The sequence below is a fragment of the Dermacentor variabilis genome, chromosome 3, assembly GCF_050947875.1.
Source record: "Dermacentor variabilis isolate Ectoservices chromosome 3, ASM5094787v1, whole genome shotgun sequence".
In the NCBI taxonomy this organism is placed as follows: domain Eukaryota; kingdom Metazoa; phylum Arthropoda; class Arachnida; order Ixodida; family Ixodidae; genus Dermacentor; species Dermacentor variabilis.
This window is the reverse complement of record NC_134570.1, coordinates 100,792,122-100,817,391: the sequence shown is the minus strand read 5'-3', so window position 1 is coordinate 100,817,391 and position 25,270 is coordinate 100,792,122. Positions and strand designations below refer to the sequence as shown.

The 25,270-nt window shown below is 45.8% G+C and overlaps 1 protein-coding gene across 10 annotated transcripts in view; it reads right to left on the bottom strand.

Moving 5' to 3' along the window:
- Positions 1-25,270, bottom strand: part of LOC142576105 (uncharacterized) — a 383,690-nt gene that overhangs the window by 229,449 nt on the left and 128,971 nt on the right. For 2 of the 10 annotated variants that reach the window (XR_012826784.1, XR_012826786.1), the window contains one exon: positions 1,685-2,030. The exons of 2 other annotated variants lie outside the window; for them this stretch is intronic. The gene's annotated coding sequence lies outside the window, so the exon portion shown is untranslated. Of the gene's footprint in view, positions 1-1,684; positions 2,031-9,961; positions 14,894-15,759; positions 15,894-15,919; positions 18,878-20,608; positions 20,997-25,270 lie in introns of those variants that run through there. 6 more of the 10 variants (XR_012826785.1, XR_012826779.1, XR_012826778.1 and 3 more) reach the window with 6 other exon arrangements.

The following is a 25,270-nucleotide window of genomic DNA, read 5'->3' as shown; positions in this document are numbered from 1 at the left end:
GAAGACGTTTTCGGACGACATACTTCCATGATGTTCAGAATAGCCCCCTCTGCCTTCAGCTACACTAAGACGACATTCGATTATTTCCTGTCATTGTAAAATCACCGTTGGCTGAACCTCGCGAATACCACTCTGTTTTCCCAGTTACGTACATGCTGTTGCATTCAGGTTACAACAAGTACGTTATTGCAATTTGGTAAGCTACTGTTGTCGCCGTAGGATATTCGTAAAAATAATGTTTGTAACCTTAGCTTTTCTCAGGTCTTTATAAAAGTTTTTGATAGAGTGCTGTCAAACTGTCAGTCTACAGATAGTGCTTTACCTCGTTTTCTGTGACGCATATACCATGTGAGATAGGAGAAGCGTCTATGGTGGGAGTACCATAGATGCCCTTGTTATGCATTTCCAGTACTCGCCTGTAGCCATAGTCATTGAAGTCTTTATCGTAGAGCGACATTGCAATGAATGATGCTGCAACAATCTCCTACATTTGGAATTGCAGGCTGTACATGATCTAGGTGCACCTATGGCGAATTGCTGGGATTTCGTCAATGGAACTTCCGGACCCATCTGCCAACCAACCTAGCACCAGTGAGGGTACTTCTCTGGACACAAACGGGAGCACGTTGTCAAATATTAGACCGTTGTGTTTGCCAATAGCATAGTCTGCGACCTTTATGGCCCATATTTAGGCTGCAGAAATGATGCAGGTAAATCAAAGGCCCCTCATTTCTGTCGTCACCAGCCGCATTGTTGGCACGCACACTTACGATCTGATCGCCTGAAAGACAAACACGTGTGTTGAGTGCAGTTTCTGTGAAGCATAATTGAAGCTTAATTATTTTTGACTCGTGACTTCATAAATAACAAATACTTCATCGGTCATATTAAGACGGTGCCTCAACAAGAACCTTAGTAACCACTGCACTGCTCCTAACATTAAGTTAGGAGCAGTGAAACGGAAAGATGCATCATTCTGTGGCTCAATATAAACATTCCTAATTAGTTAACTTTTACAGGAATACTTCGGGAAAGGCGCTGCATGAGAAGCTTCTCCAGTCGGTGTAACACAATTCATTCACTATATATGGTGAACCTGCGTACCTCCTTCGCACTCTGATCATGCGGCCATATGCTGGCGCACGTCTCAATGAACAGCAGCACGAATTCAACATTACATTGAGGGTTGTAAGGAAGTCAGTAAAAGGGGGGAATTCGCAAGGCGATCAGTGTCTTTGGATTGTCGGACTGAAAAAATAAGAGTGAGTGAGTAAAGACTCTAGCCCCTTGGTTTGAGCGGCGTCTTCAGCTCTCTTGATGACCTTGGCCGGCAGGTCAGCAACACGGCCTCCCACTGCTCAGTGTTACTTAATTCGTGATTTGTGTGAATTAGAAAATTTTCTGCAGAATGTGCATCATATGTGAAAAGTTGGGACGATACTAACAAAATACCACACTTGCCTTTATGGTAACCTAGTGGCATTGTTCTTTCACCTTCGTTCACCTTCTCTGAAAGAATACCTTGAGCACCACAGAAGCTTGTATGAATATCGTTTATTTGTCCTATTTCGGCAATAAATGAACTTTAGCTCATCTGGGCTACAAAGTTCGAAGTTGGGGTGTGACCAATGCGCGAATAAACTTTAGGATAAAAGACATTCTAAATATGCAATGGTCACAAAGAAACGTTTTCTGAGAACAAGAAAAATTTTTAATTGACTTTCTTAATCAATACTTCCTTCCCAAAATCAAGCAGGGCGTTTTGTTGCACCATAAGCGTACTCCTCTCCGTTCTGTGCTCCCTGTGTTCTGCAGCAAGTTCTTCTTTAGGAGCCTTCTTACTTCAGCAAAATCTACTTGGTTTTTCCATTCACCAATATGCTGCTGTAGTTTCTCCTGCTAAAGTGCGAGTTTCTTTTCCTCGAGGTCCAGATGCTGCTTTTCTAGTGCGGCAGCTCTCTCCGTAGGAGACTGCTCAAACTGCAGCATTTGCTAAAGATATACAAGGCTGGCTTCAGAAAGATTGTCATCTGTAACCGAAAGCACACAATTGTTATATATGACTCTTCTAACAGTTCGTATAAAGCATAAGACGCCCTAAAGCCTGTTAGTGCAAGTAATCAAGTTCACTTTAACGTTCACCCTTCGACATTAAAACTTCCCTGCACATTATCGTAGAGCGCAACATCCCGCATCAGGTTACAAAAGCGGAAATGGCAGTTGTAAGTGTATGTGTATGTGCATATTGTGGACACAAGACCAAGTTAGTGTTGTAATCCCTTGCCGCAGCTTCAAATTATTTTTGAGAACCTCCAAAAGGTGACTTGTAAGGCATTATATTAAATTACACGAGGGAAAGAATTTTGAGCCCTTCCACTTGGGGAACAAGGATAATCAGCGAATCTGCATTGGGATGACTATATTCATAGCTATATTGATTTAATAAAGGCACATATACGTAACTTCATGGTTATTAACCTCTTTATTTTGTCACATTCGTTACCACAGTGACCATTGCTTTGTGGTCGCTGTGATACACCGCGATCGGTTGCATTGCTATGCTAGACACGTTCTTGCCAAAAGATTAAACCTATACACGACCGATCACAGCGGTCGGCACACTGACGTCCATGCAGCACTAAATTCCAAACCATTCCAAAAGGAAGGATGCAATTTACTTTCTGTCGAGGCGCGCTAGTTGGACGTTAAAGTCGATAATTGGTGTGTACACTATTTCGTTTTATAATAGTTTTCGACTCTCCAATGGGAGCGAAGGAGCTCCGCCACCCGACGTTTTATATAAGGTCATGGAGGTCATGCGTCGTAGTTTTCGGTGCGCCACATACTTTATTTACACTTGTTTCATAAGTGTGGTAAATAACCCTTGGGAAGTACCTGACGTAATCTACAAAGCCGCGAGCATGTCTCAAATGCTCGATGCCATTATTGACGGCACCATCTGTATGTTTCAAATACGTGCAAATTTTCCAACTATTTCCCATCATCTAGTAACTACCCTGTGGTGATGTCCTGCGAATTTTTCTTCAACTGCAAGGCATTTTCTTTCGAGGAACCCGTATGAGTTTCCTTTGTAGCAATTGCTACAATTGGGTGGATATCTCACTTTCCCTTAATAATTTACTTGTCTACACCTTGCGGGTTTCTGCAGAACAATTACGGCAAACTTATTAATCAGCGTGAAAACAAAGCAAGGCACACACTCTAGCAAAAAAGAATTGACTCTTGCTCCATTAAGGGAGAAATGGCGATGTCCTCATAGGGAGCAACTTTGTTCCCTCACGCATGGGAGCAACGGTTTCTCCCTCTTCAAAACCAACGTGGCAGACTCCAGGCAAGCGAAGGGAAGCGATAGCTGCGACTAGGCCTGCGAATTGTGCTAGTTTGCGGGGAAAAACAACCTACGGGTCATAAGCATAGTGTACGTTACTGATATTTGCAAACAAAAAGAGAGAGACACACAATCTCGTTTTCTTTGGCGCATACAAGGAAGCAGGTACAAGCACGACACGATTTTGCAGCGATGCCTTCCGCTCGACTGCCACTCGTATCACTCAACGTTCACGGCCGGCTGAGCATGTTGATAACGCGGGTGGAGCGTCGCTCTAACCACTGTTGAAGCGTGAAAAGGAATTACATCGGCAAAGACATTGCTAGAACATGGCGGCGTTGAACTTACGTAAACATAGGAATATCCATACATCAACACAAACACACTCACTTATGTAAACATCGCGCTTTGCGCCACCTGGAAGTGCTTCAAACTAAAACGTATAGTTACGGCGCGGCCCGGTAGATGGCGCTAAATGCTGATGAAAAAAACAACAACACGGGCGCTGTATTTTGCACTTCCGTCCGGCAAGGTCACGACAAACCAACACAGAACACTTTCACACACATACTCTGCACAGCAGAGCAATACGGGGCCCTTTCGCACATATATGCACATACCACAACACATAAACGCACGGTACATACAAAAACACTGCTCGAGCTGCCTACAGCGATATGCTTTGGAACCTTTTTATAAAGGCATGATGTTTCGATCTGCCCTGTAGTGTAGTGAGTGACTCTCTGCTATATGTAATTCAGCAATAACCTTGAACAGAATACGTGTTTGGGTGTAGTCACCTGATAGGCGTGCTAAATCCACACATACCTGTTTATATAAAACCGCACTAAGTGGAATGCTTTTCACTGGCGACTTTCAATTAAATAGCAGAGTGGCGGCGGTTATCTAAAGAATTATGTCGATGCTGTAGCGCATGGCGCTTCTAGAACCGCTGATGATCACAATATGCATTCTGTTGAGATGGCTCAGACGTTTTCTGGCCTATTTCCTACATAAATTGAAAAGAATATATTAATCCGCGGCGTCCATACGCCGATGCAAAGCAGGTACGCGCGGGCCGGCGGGCGGCGCACCGGCGGGTCGCCGGCGGCCGGAGTAGAGGCCGGGCGTGTATTGCAGGGATGAATCTGACCGTAATGCTGAAACCATCGCTTTCGGAGAAGCCTTCGAAATCAAGTTTTGCCTTCCTGTCCACAGAACAAAAGTATTCGGCTACGTCGAGGACGTCGTTCGCTGCTACCTGCTGAGCAGCTGCGTGCGATTTGTAAGAATATAGTGGTTGGAGTAGAGCGGACAGTGCGTTCTAGCATAGCATCCATGGAGGCTATGATAAATGTTACTCGCCGTGATCTCAGGATATTACGGCTTACGAGAACCAAACCGTACTCACCGCGATTGGCGTTGGGGGACACCGCTCACCATTGACGATATCCGAAAGCTAACAGCTGGCGTCTGTTGTTATATCTCCAGGAGAACCGTGGTAACGAAGATTGTTGCGATATAGTCTACTAGGCTGCAACTGCTATAAGGATAGCGAAAATGCGGTGGCTGAAGCGTAACCATCCCAACAACTGACCGGGAATGATAGCTCCGACTATTGAGTATGCCGTGTTTCTCCATTCGCCTCCGCTGCAAATCTGTGTCTGCGCAGTGCTATGTAGCCATGCTTTCTACTACAGAGAGGATGGCTTCGCTTCGTACCAACGTTCGATTTTGACAGCGCCCTGCAGCTTTCTCGAATCCCAGCACTCGACAAAGTGCGCTCATACCGCACGGCTACGTGCCGATGGTGCCAGAAAATGTATCTTTCGTTCGCTTCCAAGACGTTGCGGATGGCGCTTAAAATGATCACAAATGCTTGCATTTGGCATAGCTTAACCTTCTCCTCATCATAATTTCACGCATCAAAACGACGAAGGCTGGCTTATAACTGCGGCCTCTAGGACGAGATGCCTGAGTACGGGCTCGTCTCACTGTGCGTCAGCAGCCGGGCGCTGCTTTCGATTTGAACTATTCTCGTATCGCAGATCCCGTTCCAGCTATAGGTTTGACACTGGTGGTCCTTGCCATGAAAGGTTTAGAGCTCAGGTTATGCTACTTAGAACTGCTTTCCGTAGAAAAGAAGTTATTTTAGCCGATGTTTGTGTCACCGACCCGCCGTGCTTGCTCAGTGGCTATGGTGTTGGGCTGCTGAGCACGAGGTCGCGGGATCGAATCCTGGCCACGGCGGCCGCATTTCGATGGGGGCGAAATGCGAAAACACCCGTGTGCTTAGATTTAGGTGCACGTTAAAGAACCCCAGGTGGTCAAAATTTCCGGAGTCCTCCACTACGGCGTGCCTCATAATCAGAAAGTGGTTTTGGCACGTAAAACCCCAAATATTATTATTATTTGTGTCACCGGCGGCGCCGACGCAAGGTACGTACGCAAGGTAGAAACATTCCTCCTCTTTTTATTGCCGAAAGAGGGTGCGGCATGTGCAGTGCGTGTGAAAGAAGAACTCGCCGCTCTTTTTAAGAATGCAGTATTAGAAGAACACAGGATGAGTGGTGTCCAGCAACAGAAATTCGTTGAACAAGACACTCGAAAAACAAAACACGATAGGGCGAACCTCAGGCGTGTGCAAGAAATGTAAGTCACGTGGATAAAGTTACTGAGCAAGCGCCTTTCATAAACTAGCAAAGCGACCGATGCCTCAGATAAACAATCATTACGCAACCCTTCTATATAGAAGACTTCAGCAAGTTCACGAGTCCTTCCCTCTTGGTGTTGGATGATGATATCAGTTTTTTGAGGGCAGGTTTGCATCCACATCTGCAATGTGCTGAAAGCTGGTTGAAATGAATGAAAAAGATAGATGAAAGAGGTCGGCGTTTCTGTTAAGGTATTTTTATGGTTTAAGGTATTCAATGAGTGCCTGCATAAGCAAAGGAATACTTTGCGAATTTGTCGGCGACTTCAGGTCCTATCAAGAATGTTTCTTTACAGGCGTGGCTGACGATACTGAGCTTTTCTGCACAGATGCCTGCTTTAGCTAGGAGAAAGCGTCGGGCCATCTGCTGCAATAGCAGGAAAAGCAAGAGCTTGCTCGCATTGACAGAGCGGTGGCTGGGAAGATGTAGCAGTGGAAGAACTGGCTGGCCATGTTACGCAGACAAAAAATCGAAGAGAACAGCCGACCAGGATGACGCCTATGTATATTTATGTTTGTTTATTAAGGAGGCTATTACCATTCCTTAGAAGGAGGTACTTTATTTACACGAGCCGGGTTATTAAAACAGTTTATCTAAGGGTACTGCAGGCGCCACCTGCCCAACACAAACACTGCTTAAGTAACGATTCATGCGACGGTTATTCCTTCCATCCCCAAACTCTTACTTCGGGCCAGCCCTGACATCTCCGGCGATGGTGCTGGTCAGATGCGCAAGCGACAAAGACCCACCACCTGAGACGCAACGGATAGTTGATATGGAAGAATAATGTTGTTGCGATACTCAGGTCTTTACCCAATCGTGAGACAGCTTTCGGATGTGACGTACGAGATTGCTCCCGAGAGCCAGGCCCGTCGCCCGTACAGCCGTGAACCGACGTCGTTCATGACTCCCATTTAAAGCCCTACGTGCGTGCCTTTGCCAGGCTTGAATCGCTTGCGCCGGGTCGGCGCTCCAGCACAGGCGGCGTAGTGTCGCGATGCAGAACAGGACATGCAGACAAGAGACGAGGACGAAGAAGTGTTGTTGTTGCTAGGGCGCTTCGGCCGCCGTGTTCTAGTGTCAGCTCGTGCCTGCAGCGCTCGGCCTGCATAAAAAAGCATTCTTGCTTGTCTCCGCCTCGCAACAGTATATTTCTGTTTACATATCGCAGTGAGACCTGTCATGTTTGATTGAAGTGACAGATTTTTCAGCTCCATATTTCTTGCAGTTCAAGGAAAAACAATTCTTGTTAAGTACTGTAGAAAGTCTTGCAATCCGATAGTATTATCTTAGTTCCTTTCAAGCATCAATTCCATTGGTAAGTTTAAGGGCACTATCCCTTCGTAGGTTGAAACGAACATAGATGCGAACACTGCCCCATATTTTTTGAGCTGGAGGACTGGCGCCATCAGGAACGCTGCCTATTACGCGGTCGCAATTACTAGGTGGCTGATGCATAAAATTGTAAGCTGTGAATATATTTCCGAAGCGGCAGCTATTTTCAGGGAGTAGAGTGCGCGCCAACCATCCATTCTAACTCAAAAACTTGGTGATTACAGAATTGTTTTTGGGCTAAGCGACCAACAGCAAAGCAATAATCATAGGTTTCGCACGGTGTACGAAATATTACTGAGGGGACGAACCATGCACGTATGTCTGGTTTATTTCGGGAATGAAAACAGAAACATTCCATTAACATGGCTCATGATCACTTGTTCGTGTTGCTTTGTTTTTCCCCATTCGAATAAACGACCGTAATGTATAGCGCCCGTCTAATGAACTTTATTATGTCATGTGTGCTAACGTTTCGTTTATTGCTTTTAGAGCTTATGCGCCTGATTACTTTAGAGCTAACACACCTCGAAACCGCTATTAGGCGACAGGACAATAAATATTGTGCCAGCAAGTAGAAAAACTACGCACATTGCTTGTGATGTTTCTAATGGCCAGAATAAAACGGTGTCCTCGTAGGGAGATTATTGGAGTACTCATTAACTACGAATGTTTTTCTAGAAAAACGGCGACAACCGGATAGATAATTGGATATTGTCGGCGCAAGGGGCCAGCTGTGGCCAAAGAAACGGCGACAACGAGGACGCATAGACGCAATCCGTTCTCATGCGAATTAACCAAGCCTAATGGTACGTTCAAGAGTTTAAAGCTAAGGAGAACTCAGCCGCAATTTTGTCCTCACACTTTCTCCTATTCAATTCTATGCACCGTGTGCTTCACGAGCCACTGAAAGCAAAAAGCAGTGCAAAAGGCACTAACAATTCTCTGTCACTCGCAGAGTACACGGAGCCGTGCAGGGCTTTGTAAGGCGTATACACGCGCACGCTCCCTGTAAACAAGCTTGGTCTAGTAAGCCGTCATGGCTTTTTGTGTGTTGCCAGCTATTATTTTCGCCGCTATAACAGCGAGTCGTTTAGGAAGAGCATGTATAAGTCGCGGGAGAACCAAGGCTGCTAGGTTGCGACATGTAAACACTGCTGCGCTTTGTTGACTCAGGGTACCAATAAATTATGCACAAGTGATGCGGTGCACGAAGTGAGAGCACAATTACAAAACGCGTTAGCGGTAGCAGTGTGTGTGTGTGTGCGTTAAATACTCGTTGACTTCACGGTGTTGAAACAGGGTGGAATATTCCACTTTCGTTGCTCAAACCCATGGTCGACTGCTTATCCCATGTCGCAATAAATGAAGGTGCGCGCCCTGAGAGATGTTTACGCAGCAGCGTTAACTGTAGTGGAAACACGCGCTCTGTCCAGCGGTGTAAAACTGTTTTCTTTTTTTTTTTCTTCTGGACTCGCAAACCAACGGTCGAAGCATGTTTCCTGAACTGAGCGACGCTAAAATGTCAGCAATATTCAGACGTTGCAAACGTTGTTGCCTGGGTCGCGTTTTAGAAAGCGGGTTTTAGAAAGAGGTCGCGTTTTGGGAATAGAAACCTTGGCGCCAGGTGTGGAGCATTCGCCGCCGTTGGTTTGCGCGTGATGGCGCTGGCTAACACTCCCAGGGTTTGTTCTAGTAGAAAACACATGAACACGCAAGAAGGTGGATGGGAAGACGCCGCTGGAGGTAGCTCAATTGGTAGAGCATCGCACGCGTAATGCGAAGACGTGGAATTGTTCCCCACCTGCGACAAGTTTGTTTTTGATTCACTTGCATTTCCAATAATGTATTATTTCTTTAATTCAAATAGAAAGTACACGCAATTTCCCCTATGTTGTCCTTGGTGTCATTGTTGGTTTGCTTCTTAGACATGATTACCTACACCCCCCCCACACACATTATATATATATATATATATATATATATATATATATATATATATATATATACGCAGAGATAACTTCTAATCAAAGTTAACTCTGCAGCTTCTGTTTCAGTTGTTCTTACGGCCATTTCTTTACAGTGCATGGGATAGCCAATTACTTGTCAACAGTGCTTTACATTGTAACATTTGAACTATCTCTACACGTTCAGCCCAATGTGCACGCCCTCATGGTGCACGCCATACTACTTGATCTGTAAATATTCGGTAGATTCTGGGCTCTTGCGTGCCAAAACCACCATCTGCTTATGAGGAATGCCGTAGTCGGAAACTCGGGAATAATTTTGCCCGATGGAATTCATAGCGTGGACCCATCGCACAGTGCACAGGGATTTTTGCATTTCGCGCCCACCAATATGCGGCAGCCGCGGCCGGGATTCGATCCTGTGATCTCGTGCTTAGCAGTGCACAGACGCTAAGCTACCACGGCAGGTCGTAGATATTCGCAGGTATTAAGATACTTACACTAAGTGCTGTGAAGCTGTTAATAGCTAGGGTAATTCCACGGATTTTCCGTGTTCATCAACAAATCTATGTGTGCAGGAACTTGACTCCTGAGTTTTATGCGAAATTGCTTTATTATATGCAAAAACTTATACATCTTATCACTTGGATACCCATTTCGGTACATTATTTATCAATAGGCACCATTTTCAAGGTGGGTAGGCTCTCAAGTATATAATATTTTGTTGCTTGCTTACTATAGGATCATGGTCGTGCGATGTAAAGTCTGATACTAAATCGGCCACCCGCACTCTCACAACAGATGCCCCGACTGAGCGCATGGACAGCAGACTCGCCCACCTCGTCCAGGCCAAAACATCCATCCTCTGTGGTTGTAAGGGACAACAGTTCAGTAGAAGACTCAGACGCAAGGTTGCACTTCTCAACAAGGAAACTGAAGTACACTGCCGCGTTCTCAGTCAACAGCAATGGACAGAGTTCGGTAACTCTCTAGACGGCCAAGTCCACCACCCCTGCTCGTGGACAATCCTCAAACATTTCCTTGATCGCACCACAACCCGCTGATATCAACCAGATCGCCTCACCAAGCTTTTATTGACAGAAAGCAAAACACGTGGCCAGGACGATGTTAAGAATACCTTATGTCAAAAGTACATCCCATCTGGGCCCACTCAACCTCACGGGCCGTACACGGGGACCTCCTACCCTGCCTTTGACGAAGATTTCAGCATGGTAGAGATTCATGCTGTCCTGCACAAACTGAACAGCCGTTAGGCGCCAGGCCCAGATGATGTTACGAATAAAACACAAAGAAATCTAGATGACCCCTCGGTAAAACAACTCACCGAATACATCAACAACTGTTGGCGCCAACGATCCATTCCTCCTCCATGGAAAACGGCCAAAGTAATTCTCATCCCCAAAGCCGCAAAGCAATCTAGCCACGCCAATCTCCGGCCCATCTCACTAACTTCATGTGTAGGCAAGGTCGGGGAGTACCCATTCCTGACCCGTGTCAACACTCACCTGGAAGACACATCAGTTTGTCCCCGCCCGATAACTGGCTTTAGAGAGCATCTTTCGACCCAAGACGCTATGTTCCAACTTTAGCATCAAATCTTAGATGGCAGATCCCGTCACACAAAGGCGATCTTGGACCTCGATCTCGAGCGCACCTTCGATAACATGAGGCACTCCACCATCCTCGAACGCATCTCCTTGCTCAACCTTGGAGAACGCACTTACAGCTACGTAAGAAACTTTCTATCCAATCTGAAGGCCTTCCTCACGGTCGGAAACATTCGACCAGACGAACTCTCCCTCGGCTATACGGGTACACCACAAGGCTCTGTTATTTCCGCAATACTGTTTAATACGGTTTTTCTCGGATTAGCACAAGAAATACAAAAACTCGGTGGCATTGAACAAACCGTATACGCCGACGGCATTACAATCTGGGCTGCAAAGAGCAGTGACGGCCAAATCGCAACTACCCTACAAGACGCCATTAACGTCGTAGAAAATTATCTTCAAGGCACGGGTCTGCTGTTCCACAGAAAAGTCGGAGCTTCTCCTATATCGCCCCACACTCCGTGGACGCCCCCCATGGGGCTCCACGAATCAACGCCAATATGAGGGAATCGAACTCGACCTGAGGGATGGCAGACCCATACCCGTGGTCCCTATAGAATCCGCGTTCTTGGTATGACCCTAGAAGCAAATGGAGCCCACTCTGCGGCTATCTCCAATATGATTCGACAGACCACTAATACATCCAGACTGATGAAATGAGTGACCCACCGACGAGGGGGTATGAAGCAAGAAAGCCGCATCCGCCTTGTCCAATTCTTTATCATCTGTCACATTGCTTACGTTGCGCCCTTTCTCAACTGGTACAAAGGTGAAAAGACTAAACTTCACATCATTATCAGAGAAGCCTATAAGCAGACCTTAGGACTACCCAACCACACCAGCACGGAACTTCTACTACAATTAGGTATCCACAACACCCTAGACGAGTTAACCAAAGCGCAACGTCGATTCCAATTGGAGCGGCTTACCCTCACGGAAACGGACCACAGCATTCTAACCAAGCTTGATACCACCTACAAACACCCAATACAATGGAGGCAAACACCCAATACCACGCGACACTCAGCAACGGATACACGCCGACCCTATTCCCAAAAACTTGCACATAGACCACAACAAAGAACGCAGGAAGGCACGAGCTACCTCCGTCATCAAACCTTATGCCAACACCGCGGGCGTCCCCTTCGTCGACGCAGCTGAATACCAAGCTGGACGTCGCTTTGCGTTGGTTACCCCAGCAGGCGGCTTGCTCGGGCATGCTGTCAGGAACGTTAGCCAAAATGTCAAGACGGCCGAGGAAGTGGTGAGCCAGCCTGTCACACCATACTGAGTGATTCTCGCACAGCAATCAACTACACCAAGGGTCGTATCGCCTGAAGACGTGTTCAGCCACGTCATCGACAACGCCTTAAGCCCCACGCAACTCCATGACCTTCTCCGTCTCCTCGAGAAATTTCGCCCTGCTTTTCACAGTCATAACACTTCTCTGGGCCGAACGACGACTGTATGTCACCGTATTGACACCGGTTCTCACTCACCGCTACGGCAGCGACCCTACCGCGTCTCGTCGACAGAACGACGCCTCATTGATGAGCAAGTAGGTGACATGCTAAAGCGTGGTGTCATTGAACCGTCCGACAGTCCATGGGCATCGCCAGTTGTTTTAGTTAAAAAGAAGGATGGCTCGATCTGTTTTTGCGTGGATTACCGCCGCCTAAACAAAATAACCCGAAAGGATGTTTATCCATTGCCGCGGATCGACGACGCCCTCGACAGCTTACAAGGTGCAGAGTTCTTTTCCTTCCTCGATCTGCGCTCTGGTTATTGGCACGTGCCTATGGCTGCAGAAGATAAGCCTAAAACTGCTTTCATCACACCAGATGGCTTATGCGAATTTCGTGTAATGCAATTCGGACTTTGCAACGCGCCCGCGACTTTTGAGCGGATGATGGACACAATTCTTCGAGGCCTCAAACGGAACACGTGCTTGTGTTATTTGGATGATCTAGTAATGTTAGTGGATGATGCAGTAGCGAAAGCCCGGCTGCCAAGAGTATGTTGTTGCTTACGCGAGCCGCACTCTGACGAAAGCTGAAGCAAACTATTCCGTCACGGAAAAAGAATGTCTCGCGATCATCTGGGCCATCACAAAATTTCGCCCATACCTGTACGGCCGGTCCTTCGATGTCGTTACCGATCACCACGCACTTTGCTGGTTGTCGTCTCAAGGATCCCTGCGGCCACCTAGCCCTGTGGGCACTGAGGCTCCAGTACGATATCCGTGTTGTCTACCGCTAAGGCAAGAAGCACGCCGATGCCGATGCTCTTTCGCGCTCGCCTGTCCGCGCCGACACTTTCAGTGTGTCCATCCTAGATGACCCACTTCCATTCACCTCTGTCGACATGGCTTTGGAGCAGCGCAAGGACTCCTACATTTCTTCTTTGATAGATCACATCTATAATTCACCTACACACCCACCATCCCGAGCGTTACGCCGACAAGCTTCGCACTTCGCCATCCGCGACGGTATTGCCTATCGCCGTAACTACAGTTCCGACGGTCGCAAATGGCTGCTTGTAATACCTCGGCAGCTCCGCACTGATGTATGCGCCGCTTTCCACGCCGACCCTCAGTGCGCACACGCTGGTCTCTTCAAGACCTACACCAGACTACGTCATAGGTTTTATTGGCGAGATATGTACACATTTGTGCAAAGGTACATTCTCTCTTGCACTGAACGTCAACGCCGGAAGCCTGATCCTTGCCGCCCTTCTGGACCAATGCAACCTTTGCCGTGCCCTTCGCGACCCTTCGACCGGGTTGGAATAGACCTCTACGGGCCTCTGCCATACACAGCTGCTGGCAATCGCTGGGTCATTGTAGCTGCAGACCATCTCGCGAGGTATGCAGAAACGGCCGCTCTGCCAGCCGCGACGGCTCGTGACGTTGCCTCCTTCCTCCTTCAGCGCTTCGTTCTACGTCACGGCGCTCGCCACGAACTCCTGAGCGACCGTGGCCGCGTCTTTCTCGCCGATGTCATTCAAGAACTTCTCGCTGAATGCCGTATTATTCATCGCTGTACCACCGCATATCACCCGCAAACAAACGGATTGACAGAACACTTTAACCGAACTCTTGGCCACATGCTTTCGGTGTATGTCGCCTCCAACCACACCAACTGGGACCTCATCCTTCCCTATGTCACGTACGCCTACAAGACGGCACCCCAGTCAACGGCGGGCTTTTCTCCCTTCTTTCTTCTATATGGCTGCGAACCATCGTTTCCCATTGACACTATTCTTCCTTACCGTCCCGACTTATCAGAGGGTACAACTGTTTCCGAAGCCGCCCGGTATGCAGAAGAGTGTCGGCAACGAGCTCGCTCCCTTACAACGGCAAAACAAGCCCTACAGAAATTTCGTCATGACGACGGCCGCCCCCACCACCAGTTTTCGCCTGACGCTCTCGTTTGGTTGTGGGTGCCTCCTACTTCGACACCAGGCGTCTCCTCCAAGTTTCTATCCCGATACCATAGGCCCTACCGGGTTCTACACCAAACTTATCCGGTGAACTACGTCATCGAACCTCTGACGCCGCCTAAGGACCTGCGTCGCCGAGGCCGCGAAACTGTGCACGTAGATCGGCTCAAGCCGTATCACGAGCCCTTCATCCTCACGACGCCTTAGGCCTCCTGTGCGGCTCCGCCTTCAGGGAGGGGGGAAGTTGTAAGGAAGAAGAAGTGCGCCGTGCAGAGTTCCGCAGCCAGATCGCCAATGCTACTGAAGTGGGGCTCTGGCTAGACGCTGTTCCTGGTGTGACTGGCTAAGCCTACGCTGTTACGTCCTCTTGTCCGCGTCCATCGTGCCGTCCACAGCCGTGTCGGACTTCTTTCCCATGGAACAAGTACCATAACTTGAACGAGCGACCCTTGCAAAATACTGAAAATAATAGAATAAGGAAGATGTAGAAAGTATCACACAAATTTCATGTGTAAAACAAAACAAAAAGAACACAGTAACAAGGCTTGACCTACATGGCAATGACCCTAGTATTAAAGACACAAGCGTTCAATAGAATCGGTGTTTATCAATTGTGATAATGGTAGGCTGTTCCAATCTGTTACAGTGCGCTGGAAGAAGGAAAACTTAAAAAGGTTAGTTCGGGTGTTTATAAGGTGTTAAAGAATCAGAGTGACGATGTCGTGTTCGGTGCGCTGTAAGTGGTTTAACATAAGCGAGTGGGTGTAGGGACAAACAGTTGTTTTTAAGCAAGAAAATAAATTTCAGTCGTTGTATTTTCCTGTGTAGTTGTAGCATTTGAATATTATCTTGATTCACTAGGCTAGTAGGAGAGTCACTCAGTCTATACTTATACAAAATAAAACTGGCAGCTTTACGTTGGACCATCTCTAAAGCGTTATTGCTAATTTTCTTATAGGGATCCCACACAATGCAAGCATATTTCAGTTTCGGTCGGATGAGTGAAGCGTAAGCCAATAATCTAGTACCAGAGGGAGCGTGCTTTAGTTTGTGCCTGAGGAGACAAAGCTTCCTGAAAGACGAGTTACATAGGTTGGAAATGTGGCTATTCCAACTGAGGTCACCGGTTATTGTGATTCCAAAATATTTATATTGGCTGATTTTGATCAGCGGTTCAGAGTCGAGTTAGAGACAAAAGACATTCTTTTTGTTATGGACATATAAACAGTTTTTTCTCTGTTTAATTCCATGCCCCACCGACTGCACCAGGAAAGAATGTTTTGAAGGTTAGAGTTAAGCCTGAATTGATCTTCGTGGCAACTCACCTCGTTAAAGAACACAGAATCGTCGGCAAATAGTCGAACTTGAACAGGATGAGAAATTTCCTTAGTGATGTCTTTTATGAATGTTAGAATTAGTAAAGGTCCTATCAGGCTACCTTGAGGTACTCCAGAGGTTACTGAAAGTTCATTACAAGAGTAATTATCAATAGAAACAAACTGCTTGCGATTAGACAGATTAGCCGCCACCCAATTAATTATAAAGGCTGGAAGATCTACTGACTGTAGTTTTTCTGTAAGTTTATTGTGAGGTACAGGGTCTAACACTTTCTCAAAGTCTAAAAATATTACGCCAATTTGGCTTGACTTGTCAAGAGCACTTGCAAATTTGTGGATAATTGTAGTTAACTGTGTCCCAGTAGAGAAACCCTTCCGGAACCATGCTGATGAGGAGACAGTACGTTGTAGTCACTTAGGAATTTGGTTATTTCATTCGCTATAATATGTTCGATTAACTTGCAACATGATGAAGGTAATGATATGGGACGATAACTAGTTACTAGGGTTTCGTCACCTTTTTTCGGTATGGGAACGGCATGTGCAGTTAGCCAGTCTGTAGGAGGATTAGCCGAAGGTAACGAGGAATGGAAGATAACAACAAGAAGAGGGGCTAACGCTTCAGCATATCTGCGCGGAAAAGCCTTCAGTGTGTTGTCTGGTCCTGGAGATGATTTGGCTTTGAGATTCAGCAGCATCGACACGACACCCGGTTGCGAAACAATATCAAAGGTAGAGTTGCGTGACATGCGGTTAACGTTTATAGCACTATCGAAACTTGAAAAAAAAACTGAGAATAATTATTGAAGTGCTCCGCGATACGTTGTTTTTCGACAACGACATGTCCCTCGTGAACAATTTGGTCAATTGACGTGGCTTTTGTGCTTAGAAAAGCCCAAAATTTTTTGGGTGCTATATGAATGAAATTTGGCAATGTACGGTGAAAATACCAGTGCTTAGCTTGCTGTAATTCTTGCTTAAGTGCATTTTGGATTTCGTGAATTGAAACACGTGAGGCGCATCGTCATCTTAAGCGCTTAAGTTTTCTTTTAAGCTGCAAGATCTCTCTCCTTATCCAGGGAGTAGTCTTGGAAGTTCCTTTAGTTTTATTATGAATAATGTTGCTAAGGCAGTGAGTGATAATTTCTTTAAAATTATCCCAAAGCACAGTAGCATTGTTACTGTGATTGTTATCAAGGCATTGCTCAAGATAATCCAAGACACTTTCGTCTCTGGCACGAGAAAAACCTTTAACAGTTGTTGTTTTACATTTTTTGATGTCAAGCACTTTCAAAGAAAAAGAAAAATATACCAGACTATGATAAGAAATTCCAGGTTCAACCGAAATAAGATAGTTTTCCAATCAACGACTTACAAAACCATAGGTACGCGTTGACTGTCTTACAACCTGTTGTAGATTGGGAGGCAGAATGATGTCATGCAAGTAACCTAAATGTGAATTAATCCCGGTGCAGAGAAACTCGTTCTCCCACTCAATATCTGGTAGGTTAAAGTCGCCTATAAGTAGCACTTTATCGCTTGTGAATGAAACCATGTGTTCAAAAAGATCACGAAAGAATTCTGGGGGCGAGTCAGGTGCTCGATAAACTGCAAATCGCAAAAATTATTCATCCCAGAAAGTCAGCGTTATTGTAACAGATTCCTAGTTATCGGCCTGACATAACATAGTAGCGGATATAGTTTCTTTTACCAAAACTGCTACCCCGCCCCCTCTACTACACTTGTCACGGCGATATGCTAGATAATGTGGAGCAAACACAAGAGCATCTTCAATATTGTCATGCAACGATGTTTCTGTTATCACAACTGCATGGTGATTTTAACCTATGATAGTTTCCTCAAGGTTTTCCGATTTATCAATGACACTTCGGGCGTTGATGTTTAAAATTATCAGTTCTTTAGCACCAGCGGAACTGGCAGCGAAGGCAGGTCAATCTTTTTTCGAAGTATTTGCATGGCTGTCATATTTGATCTTCAAGTTCTTACTGTCATCCCATGTGAAAAGCTCATTGTTAATACGCATCTTATCATTAATTAAGCGAACTTTCTTGCCTTGTTTTCTTTGACTTTTAGCACTATCCCACAAGAGCTTACGTTTCCTTAGTGTGCTGCGCGAGTAATCGTTCTGAATCGATATTCGACTACCCTTTAATTTGTACGCTCTCATTAAGACACGCTGTTTTTTCAATAAAATCCTGGAACTAAATGATGACGGGTCTTTTGTTACCTTTGTTATCAAGACGATTAATTCGGCTGACAGATTTGGAAGGAACAGCAAGCTTAGCAGAAAACACCTCGTCAAGAACTTTATTTTTAGGAATAGGTTCAGTTTCGCAGGCATGCTCCGCAATGCCAAAGACTATCAGGTTGGATCTCCTGCTTCTATCCTCCAGATCAGTCAATTTCGCCTCCAGCGATCTCACTGTACACGCAAGGTCATCCACACGCGAGGCTCGTTTTTCTAATTCAACGAATCTGGCTCCTCAATCAGCTATAACATTTTCCACCTTATTCTCGTTGCTCCCTGAGCGCAGTCAAGTCCACTGCCAAGTTGTTCTGACCAGGCAGCAACGCTTTCAGCATGGATTCGATAGAGGCCCCACTACCGTCAGTGGGGCCGGGATTTAACTCAATGTCGCCGCACATCAGCAGCAAGCATACGCAGTACACATCATGGACAATAGAAGAACACCGTAGGGGGTACGGCAAGACCAAAAGACCGCTACAGTCACTTGTAATTGTGCTATAGCAGTTACTAACGTGCATGAGGTAGCAGAACGGTTTAAGCCTCATGCTTGTCGATGGCCCGCTACGCCCACTGAAAGTGTAGGTCTGGAGCTGAGCTGTTCCCTTATAAACGATGCGTCGACGTCACGTGAAGAATAGGGGGCGCCTCAAGTGACGCATCCCAAAACCCCGAAGGATTGGCGTCATGAAAGCAGTGACGTGGCATCGGTGTTGTATTTGTGGTCCAAGTGCACGTGGCGAAGTTTGGTAGATGGGGATGGTCGATTGCATTTCTTGAAGACTGGTCAGGCTGCGGCAGTTGTGGTATCGCCGATCCGGCCAGGCCATCAGCAAGCACCTGCACGAGGTGGCAGAACGGTTTAAGCCACATGCTTGTCGATGGTCCGCCATGCCCACTGAAAGGCCGACTAGGTCGCCTGATCTCTTTCTGCTCGATTTCATCTTCGGGGTTATGCGAAAATCGTGCTTACATGATTGAGACGGACGCCAGGTTAGTTCAAGGCAAGGATAACGGATATTTGCCGTAGAGTTCCGGCTTCGGCCACCAGGAAAGCCGCAGAATATGTGATAAAGCGGACTCAGTACTCCGTCGCTGCAAAAGGAGACCTATTCCAACACGTCCTCTAGGCTGGTGTTCCACAGAGCTTGAGAATTCATAGAAAATAAAGGCACACTGAAATGTGATGTTTTTTTTTTGGTGCACACATCCTCACTGCCAATTCGGCTCATTAAGGAGTGGTATATTTAGTTTATTGAACGCATCGATTTTGCCTTTTCTCTACACGTTGGTCGCTTCCCGGTCTGTTTATTTCGCTTTCAGTTTTTGAGATGAACCTGATTTGGCCGCACGTATGCACTTTCATGAAAAATAATACGGTCAGCTTAATTTAGATTTGGTTCGAAGCAAGTTTCTGGCATTTCGCGCACTCCTTTGATGCGGTGCGAGCAAAGCCGGGATATTAAAACACTCTATGCCTAATGCATTGCTTTTCGACTATCTTGCGTGCTCAGAGCGGCGATTCGGCAGCGTTATCAAGGGGCTTTTATTATCGGTGTGATAAGTCGGCCTTGAGAGACGGATAATAAGTGTGACGTAGAACTGAGAGGAAGGAATAGCTGCAAAGCCGCGAAACCTGCAGTAGGCGCCCCTTCCGTACCATTATTAAGGCGATGCACTGTCCCTTTGTGTTTACGACTGGCAATGCAAATGCCTTCAACCAGTTTTTTTTTAGGGCGCTACTTTATAATGTGGGTTGGAGCGCACTCACGTGGTATTTTTCATACTTCGTGAGGTTTCTTTGTTAGTCAGAAAAAATTCTACGCAATTGGTATGTCGCCTAAGGCATCGCAGTTAGATGCCATTTTGGGGTGCCTAGAAATACCTCTTTGACACTCTGAAAATTTCGGCATTCCTTCTCGAGTAAAATAATTAATTGTAATTACCGAAATAAATCTCAGTAACGAAAGAATTACTGGCGCATACTCCACTGTGCTCAAAACTATATGCACTAAGTTTTCTTCGAGTAACGCAACTGCTCTTTTTTTTTAAATCTTCGAGCAGGATAACTGAGGAACACTGTATAATTCACTCAGTAATCGAAAGCAGGACAAGCTGGATTCACTCAAAATGAGAGTCAATAGCAGTCAGGCGCAGCAGCGCTTATGCTCGCACTCACAAAAAAGGTGACAGAGAGAGAGAGAGAGAGAGAGGCTGCAATTTAGCTGGAAAAGCGAAGCCGTATTAGGGATAGCCAAGTATGCGACAATTACACCACCGAGGGTGCTCAGCCTGTGGAAGTGAACTGTTTTCTACTATGAGGTCTTGTATATACTTTCATAATGCCATCACTTCCGCGCTCAATTCATTGATGGTACACGAAGTTTCTGCAAGTGCAAGAAATATGTGTATATATGTATATATATATATATATATATATATATATATATATATATATATATATATATATATATATATATATATATATATATATATATACATATATGGGGCTCGGAAATCTGGCCGCGCTCAGCCCCCCCCCCCCTCCGACATGGAAGAATGAAAACTCACCGCCTATGCCAGTCGATACTACTTTTGACGAAGCCGTCGCTGCGCTCCCCATTGTCGCAGTATCTATGACCGGCGTTTGTCGCGGTTTAACAGCCGATCACAACAAAGTCCAGCGAAGCTCTTGAAAACCACCACTACAACCGCGGAGGGCGGTGTGCAATGGTTTACTGTTTCCGAGCAATGAAAGTTATGGTAATTTAGAGTAATGATAGGAATAGGGGAGACTGATGGTAACATGGAAAGCACACAGCCGCCAATAGCGGTACTGCAAGAACATTGAAATAAGTTGCCAGGCTGGTTATCTAGTATTAGGAAGGTTATAGGGACATTACACCCCACTTCGCAAGCTCGCATCAGAGCCGCAGGTGTCGCAACAATAATCCTTACGGGAAATGTATGCGGGGAGCACTACGTGCATGGCATTGTTATCAGGAGCCGCCTTATCATCGATAAGGTGGTTCGGTTTGTTGGTGCTTTTTTCTTTAGGAAACGTATGCTGTTCTTTATTCTGTATGCGTGATTCGAAAGAATGTATATATTGTTCAGTTCGCTTTGCAGCCTGCTTGATGTTTCTGTTTTGCAGGTGCACGAGACAATGCTCCCCGCTTAGCGCCTCCGCGGGAATCGGCCAACATTTTTGCTGTCAGACGCGTACACGAACAATGCCAAATGAACAATGACTAGAGGCTAACGGTTTCGCTTTGTGGCGCTTGCAGCGAAAATTATAAGAGAAGATACGGTAATCGAACCTACTGCATAAAAAGTTTGTAAAAAAACCTGTCCGGCAATTACGATACTCCCTAATGGGAAATTTGAGCGCAGCTGTGTACGTGGTTTTATTTCGCGATGTATTGAGGCAAAAAATTTGAGACCGAAGTCATCACCCGGACTTGCACTGGGCAAGTGCCGTCAGTGCCTTTGCTGAAGAAGGGGCAGTATGAGAACGCTGGCATGATGAGCGCCATCGGAGCCAGCTGTGGCAGAATACAACGAGGAATGAGCGAGCACCAGCACCAGCGCGTTCGCGCGGTTACGCCGAGGGATGTCCATGCTCGACTATGGCGCCAAAGAGCTGCGCTGTAAGAAATTGTTCTTATTAGAAAGGCGGATGTAAAATAACGCATTCAACGACGTCGTGTAACAGAAACCGTAATTTTCTTCTGCTGTGGTTGTAGAATATTTCACTTCTTTGTTATAATCGATGACTGCCAATCATTAACTTTCCACAAATAGTTTCAGTTTACTGACCGCACATGCCAACTGTGTGAAAGCAGATTCCCTCAAGGAAATCCTCAGTCTCATGTTTTCATCGCGGCGCTCATGGTCACAGCTTCTTTTGTTTTCTTTGGATGGATCTATTTTCAACTTGCAAATTTCTCCGACTTGAAATATTACGGGAACATATGCATTAGGCGTGCGGTCTGCATAGTCTAAGAAACACTACAGGTTCATATATCCTAGTAGTTCTCTGGTTTTGTGTTCTTCCTGAGAACTCATGGCGAGGGCATACACCGGAGTATTTGAGTCCGATAAACTACCGAACATTTCTGCGCCAATACTTAAAGTAAAACTAGCGCCAAACCCCACCGACGCCCCAGGATATGTTATGTACGGTCGATTTCCGCTCTATAGGATAAGCAGCTATGAGCAACAAGGCGAACGTTAACGTTGCCGCATCAAGCACTTGACTCATTTCAGTCCCCTTATTTTGCGTGCCATTTTTCCTAATGACAAAAGATTGCGACAATTGGCAATAAAGCTGTCGTGAATGCCATTCGCGCGCCGCTATAACTGGTGCGTGTTTTTATGTCCAGTTCAAAGCACCACTATGTGGCATTATTGACGCACTGACAGGTTAGTCTGTTGGCACCGTGCGCCCTTCCCAATAAAGCAAGTCGCAGTTTGACCCTAAAGGCGAAGCATCGATTACGATAGGAAATTAAGCAGCTATATGAATTTAGCGTATTAGGTTTATGGGCGCTATAAAGTTCCGAACATTCGCTTAATAACTACATTAACACGCACGGTGCGCGCACGCACAAGTAATGTCGAACGCGTATCACTCGATGACCGCGGAAACTCGCTCCTACAGCGCGTGAGCGAGTATGCGCGGCAGCAGCAGCGAGTGAATTGACGTTCGTGCTGTCTCTCGCTGCAACGCGAAATAAACGCCGAAAGCAGAGCGCATACGGCTACCGGCACTCCGCGCACTTTGTTCACGCCGCCGATCGCTTGCAGAATACCGTGCCCGAGCAGCCGCGCCGTAAGCAGCAGCCTCCATAGTAGAACGTCCCCCTGCATCTGCCCCCCGTGCCTTGCGCGCGAAAGAAGATGGCATGCTTCCACTCATCGTACCTCTCCCACGCGCTCGAGATTGAGCCGCGACCATCGGCTGACCCTCGCAATCTTTCACTCGCGCATAAAGCGTATGACGCACGGTGACGACGCTATCGTGTTTGGATTTTATACGAAGTATCACGCTATTGGTGATGGCAGAAATGCGCCTAGAATGTCAGTTTAACTGCCATTGCAAAAAGTTAGTCTTCGTTTGGAACTCATCGTTCACGGTCTGATTGCACTTCGCCCGCACTAGCAACCAGCAGTGGCGATCCGCGGTTGCGCCAGAGGGGACAGGGGACTTTCACGGCAGGGGATTACATCGTACTCATTTTTGTGGGAGCCATGCATCAAATTGAGCGGCTCACTCAATGCTCATGCACCAGTGCATCTGATTTCGTTAGGCACTCGGAACAAAGGAAGCATGTTCTTTGAAATTGGCTGTGACTGCGTAGAGAGTAAATAGAACAAGGGCGAAGCACAAGAAAAGAATACTGAAGAACTTTGTAGTATTCCTCGAGCAATACCGTTCTACCGGGGCTGTTGACGTGTTAGTTGGTATTTGGTGAAGCTTAGGGCGTCGCTAGATAATGTGAACAATAGATTCAGAAGAAACAAGTTGCTTATTTTGGGCCTAAATAATAATGAAAATGAAAGATAGTTTGAATGAGAAAAGTGCTGTCATTCTGCCTGACGCGACACCATGAACAGGTTACTTCTGAAACTAAAAAGGGTGTTCAGCTGCTTAAAAATTTCTAAGAAAGCAAAACCCACCTTGCTATTATCAAGTTCGTTAGCTCAAAGATAAAGAGAGCATCCAATCTCTCGGGATCAAACTTTAATGTTCTAGCCTTGCAATACGCAAGAATTTTAGTGTAGACGTTAGGCTTACGCGATCTGAACTTCTACGTCGTGCAAAACCATGAATTACTCTATTAGGACACGATATGATAAGATACTCTTTAACAAGAAATATATGTATACTACTGCACTCAAGGCTATGATGAGATGGAATGAGATGGAAAGAATAGAAGAACTGCAACCTTAGCATATATATTCATAGATCAGAGCAGTCACAAATGAAGTTTGGTTCGTCCAATTTCAGAGCTTACCGCGCTAATCGTGAATTGCAGAAGCGTGAAATACAAAACGTAAATTCGCTACTCTGGCCTCTTCAGTTAAACACCATGTGAGTATAAGTACAGATTTATAGGATCGGGCATCAGGCACGTAAGTGAGTGCTTATCACCAAATTCTATTGTAGGGATGTTTCGCACCACAACTGTCTGTTCCTAACATATTGTTCCTACCTCGCAACATCATTGTCTAATGAAGTTGCACCGATCAGCGCTTGATAAAAAATATATAATCGTGCTTGAAACGTGGAACAATGACCGTATATGGCCCCGATACATGCAAGTAGACGGCATCTGTAGAATAGCTGCAACGAGCATAAAAAAGAAGCTCTTTCATGCTCTATTTCAAATGTTTAAGCTGCGATTTGAACGCTAGCGGCAACTGTAAGGTTATTTTGGCTGCGAAAAATGACCAATGTCTCTAGTTTCCATGTTCTAGTCACCTTCGCCATATTTTGTCTGTTATGTATTTTCAGACACGGCGTTCAAATGTCTGCTATGGCAGAGCCATTGCCAAGCTACAAAGAAAATCGTCGCCCGCAGCCAATACTACGTACTTATGCGAGGTCAACAACGAGGTCTACGACGAGGTCTACAACGAGGTACACTCCGAGATGTCGTCCGCGCATATAGACGAGAACCTATACAACATGTTTCAGTACGTATTTCTTTTTTTACTTTCGCCATCTGTTTAAGGCCAGTGTACAGAAGCAGTTTGCCTACACAACATGGCAACCTTTAAGCGATATCCAGCCGTAGTGTTTCTTGCAATTTTACCTTGACATAAATGTGACGTCATTGTATAGTTTTGTTTACTAATAGGTGCTGTGTCATTAGCGAAGAGTGATTTCCGCAGAAATAGTGTTTTCTTAGAATGACATCTTATTTTAGTGTTTTATTCTTGCCAGTAACAGCTATATTATTTTTTGCTCAAGATTATTACGAACAAGAGAAGTAAAGCAAAAAGATAATTCAAATTGCCGCAGAGCAAATGTATTCCTGTTAACTGCATTATAAGAGAACCTAACGCAGACTGAACTAGCCCAACTTTCAGCTCTAAATGCATGCCTGGAAGTTTCGGGCAAACCTAAGAGGTTAGTCATTACTGCTCGGATTCGATATAAGTGTTCAGTATTTCTCATGGTTTAATAAATGGCCGGCATTGCATAAAAACAAAAAACAAAAATTT